Raw genomic sequence first — 4954 nt, forward strand, 5'->3', positions numbered from 1 at the left:
ATTATCCAGTAAACATGCTTAGTGGGTCTTGGCCGGTATGACCCTGTTACAAGCTGCTTAGCATTACTTACCAGTAACTCACAGCAGACCAACTGGTCTAGGCACTTATGCGGTAATAGTATTGTTAGACAAAACCAACATAGCAGTTCAGCTGACCTTTTACATTTAAAATTCTGGAAAAAACAAAATTTCACCGGAATTGCTCTGGAAATCTCTACTGGAATTTCCACTTGGGCAGATGTGGATCTTTCTCACAGGCTGAAATGTCACCTTAATAACGAAAAAAATAATTCATGCTTGGCTTATTGAGCAGACGTGCTGCTACATTCCGCTTAACGTGGCCGGGTTGGCCCTCGCTAACGTTTGGGGCTACATTCCGCTTAACGTGGCCGGGTTGGCCCTCGCTAACGTTTGGGGCTACATTCCGCTTAACGTGGCCGGGTTGGCCCTCGCTTACGTTTGGGCTACATTCCGCTTAACATGGCCGGGTTGGCCCTCGCTAACGTTTGGGGCTACATTCCGCTTAACATAGCCGGGTTGGCCCTCGCTAACGTTTGGGGCTACATTCCGCTTAACATGGCCGGGTTGGCCCTCACTAACGTTTGGGGCTACATTCCGCTTAACATGGCCGGGTTGGCCCTCGCTTACGTTTGGGCTACATTCCGCTTAACGTGGACGGGTTGGCCCTCGCTAACGTTTGGGGCTACATTCCGCTTAACGTGGCCGGGTTGGCCCTCACTAACGTTTGGGGCTACATTCCGCTTAACATGGCCGGGTTGGCCCTCGCTTACGTTTGGGCTACATTCCGCTTAACGTGGACGGGTTGGCCCTCGCTAACGTTTGGGGCTACATTCCGCTTAACGTGGCCGGGTTGGCCCTCGCTTACGTTTGGGCTACATTCCGCTTAACGTGGCCGGGTTGGCCCTCGCTTACGTTTGGGGCTACATTCCGCTTAACATGGCCGGGTTGGCCCTCGCTAACGTTTGGGGCTACATTCCGCTTAACATGGCCGGGTTGGCCCTCGCTAACGTTTGGGCTACATTCCGCTTAACATGGCCGGGTTGGCCCTCGCTTACGTTTGGGGCTACATTCCGCTTAACATGGCCGGGTTGGCCCTCGCTAACGTTTGGGCTACATTCCGCTTAACATGGCCGGGTTGGCCCTCGCTAACGTTTGGGGCTACATTCCGCTTAACATGGCCGGGTTGGCCCTCGCTAACGTTTGGGGCTACATTCCGCTTAACATGGCCGGGTTGGCCCTCGCTAACGTTTGGGTGAGGTTGTGACACTGTCCTCTGCATCTTTCCACTTACACTCATCACCCTTTACCAGTGCAAAAAACAATTAAGTAACACAAATGTGAAATGAAATGAGATTATCCATTTCGCTCCGAGCTATACAAATCTATGCAGATGTTAATCCTCGGCATGTGATAGCAGTAACCGCTTCCTTTGTACATACCCAGACGCTGCAATGCGCTTTAAATACTGGTTTATTGCATTTTCATCCCCCGAGTTTGCACTGCAGGACAAAGCAGATCTCCTGTTGCGCCGTCATGCCCCCGGCGGTTCCTCATGCCTCCCATCCCGCTGCCAGAAAATGCCCCACCTCCAGGTGAAATATCAACATGCCGGTGTCTCTATCTTTTTTGTTGTCATCTTCTGCAATTTCTGTTGTGGATGCCGCTTTGATGCCTACACTTCAACGTGAGAAAGATTATGTTTTTGTAGAAGTACTTCTGTGATACCGGGGCACAAATACTGCATGTCAATTGATGTAACATGGAAGCAACTTACTTGCAGAGGAGGAAGACTGATAGTAGCAGTGATCGGAGGATTTTCTCCTTATGAATCATGCACTCATCTTCGGGTCCATTGTTGGGCAAAAACAGACGGACATTTGCATTTACTTTATTTGCGGCACACTTTTGTCCAAAACTATGAAGTGAGACAAATCGTATGTTCAGAAGAGAGCGAGGACAGGTGTGAGTTTGCTGCTCGCTTACCTTGACGCTCCTGGGCAGCTAAACTGGAATTTTGGGCATTTCCATTCACTTCCATTTAGACCAGATGAGTCAACTTTCAATGCATATTTTCTGTGCATGCTGACATTAAGCTCACTAACCCTAATAATCATGCTGGTGTAAGCAATCTGTGTGTTTCTTATGACTGAGGTATACTGCTTGCCCTGCCTGTCTTCTGTCATTGGGTCTCTTCCTTTCTTCTTCCTTGTCTCTCTCTCTCTCTTTCTCGCTCTTCTTCAGCGAGCATGTCCCTGGAATTCTGTGTGCCCTGTAGAGGCTTTATGGAGAAGGAGCCCAGTTCATCTTTAAACCTCCCTGCCCCGAGGTCAAAGGCCCCAAGGTCAAAGGCTCCCTTCTGTGGGTGGATGCAGACAGTTGAGCTACGTGGGGATTACAATTATTCCAGGATGTGGGAACCGTCGCTTAGCCTCTGACTTGTTTATTTCCGTCATGTCAAAGACCAGGAGCTAAATATACGGAGGTTTCGGCATAAGTAGCTGTAAATTCTAGCATATGTTGCCAGCATCCAGCAGTTTTGTCTAAAGTAAACAAAGTATGTAAAAAGTCTTTTCTAAAGATGAAGCTGCAGCCATGCTAACAAACAGCCTTGCGGTTGACAGGATAGGCCTCGGTGCGCATGGCAGCCTGGTGGACACCCGGCCTGCTGCCTCTCTAATATTTAGAGCCTATTCTGGGACCAGCTGGCAGAAAATGAGAAGGTTTCCCGTCCCCCGTCCACTCCTTCTCCTCGTCTTCCTCCTCGCCTTCCTCCTCCTCCAAGCTCATCACAAATAGCACAACAGCAGACTGTTGTTTCTGGCTTTGGTGCTGTCTGTCATTGGCGATGGGCGGCTGTGATTTACGGCCCATGCAGATGTATGAGGTCTGTGAGCAGCCTCCAGCAGACTGCGGCTCGAGGTCTCCGTCATAGAGTCGGGGGGGGGGTACAGGCCCCTATAACGACATAAAGGCTTGAGCCTAAACTTCGCCTCATCAAGGAAGCCACATCCACATCACGCCCCACATTCCTAATTTGCGTTTACCGCTTGTTTGCCGAGGCAAGCAGTTTCTGCAGTTTCAAATGATTTATATTTTCAGGAAAAGCCTTTAAAAGAATACGGTGATGGTATTGCTCTGAATACATTAAAGCACATAAATATACATTTAAATTTTGGAATATAATTGTAAAATATGATCCAAATCCATATTTTGACATGGACTTTTACCCTAAATTTTGCATTATTTTATAATGCTATCCAATTATAGTGTAATACCTTAAAATTGATCTAAGATTAATTGACAGTGTAGCCTTTAGCCAGTTACGTCGTATAAACTATGAATCATAACCAGGCCTGACTAAATCCTACATCAGCTATACAATTTTATTTTTTATCTTTTTAACCTTCATATTTCAGGAAATGTCAGTGAAAAAAATTGCTTGCTGAAAAAGTGAGAATTTTACACTCTTACCGTTTTTGTTCATTGCATTTTATCTTAATATGTTATTTAAATATAAGTAAATTGATCCTTTAAGTATGCTAATAGGTTGTTTCCATATTTTACATATATATCATAGGAAATTATGCCCTATATACTGTGTGTGTATGTATATATAGAATATATATATGCCTGTTTTCTGTCAGACCATCTGAAAGTGATCATTAGAACCACTAATGACCTTTTGTTATTTAATGTTTTTCGTCCTCTGAAATTAGCACATTAGCTTTGATCTGTATCAGAATGGGCTATGAAAAAGCATCTGCCTTTCTATATGAATGTGGTTAAACTTGTGACAGAGGTATATGTTTCGTGGAAACACATGGCGTTCACTGATAAGGAGGTGTACATTACGGTCACACGGAACAATCTGGAATTTTATCAACCAGTAGGACTTGGCTAATTCAGGATAAATTTTCTGTTACTTCTCTGGTTCACAGAAGAGTAAACAGCAGACCTTTCTGTGTGAAAGTCTATTACAGAATGATCTTATCAAAGCACCACCAAGGCAAATTCCTTGTATGGAAAATACTTGGCTAATAAAGAAGATTCTGATTCTGATTCTGATTCTGAAACACAGCTGGTTAAAAAGGTTTGCCGTGCTGCAAAGAAAGTGATTACCAGACCTAACATTTGTATGGTGACAGCAAAAAGAGTGGTTGTGATACAGAGAGAGATGCAGCTAAAGCTAAAATCCTGGAAGGTTAACTGCTGTTGTACCATCAAACAAGAAATCCTTCAGTAAACATCAAGCTGCACAGTCAAAAATGAATCGCGCAGTCGATCTGAGGAATAACTGAAAGTTGGTGCAGTTTGAATAAAATTAGCTATTATATTTTAAGCATTTTGATTGTGTCATACAACACACGTCATGGTTTACTTCAGGACTGTGGTCACTGCATCGTGGCCAAACTGTTCAGCGCTGACCCTAAGCAGCTCTGTTAAGGAGACAGCAGGCTAGACCAGTCTGTCTACACTTTTAAATAGCTAAACACTTTGCTGTTTTCTCTCAAATACAATGCACTTCACTATCTGACAGATATTTGTGGCATCTTGCGGTTGTTGCTCTCTGCTCTTTTCCAAGGCATGAATTTCAAATGCTTAAATATTACTCAGGATAAAAAATTAAATTAAAAAAATAATAATTGCATTATAATAAAGAAAATAAATAAGATCTGAAGCTCTGAAGAAGACAAGTCTTGCACTCAGCACAAGGTGCTATAAGGTTTTGTACTAGTTTAAAGAATTTTTTAAAAATTGAGTCACTAATTTTTCCCAAGCGTTCAAAATTGCAGGCATATGTTTTGGGTTCATTTATGCTATGAATTTCAGGATTTTTCTGCACTTTACAGACTAAGGGCCTATCTGAATAACATACAAAATAATGATTAAAATAGTCTTTGTGTATGTTTATTGTTTCAAGCATCAATGTTTA

This window comes from Paramormyrops kingsleyae, chromosome 4, assembly GCF_048594095.1.
Source record: "Paramormyrops kingsleyae isolate MSU_618 chromosome 4, PKINGS_0.4, whole genome shotgun sequence".
NCBI classification, from domain to species: Eukaryota; Metazoa; Chordata; class Actinopteri; order Osteoglossiformes; family Mormyridae; genus Paramormyrops; species Paramormyrops kingsleyae.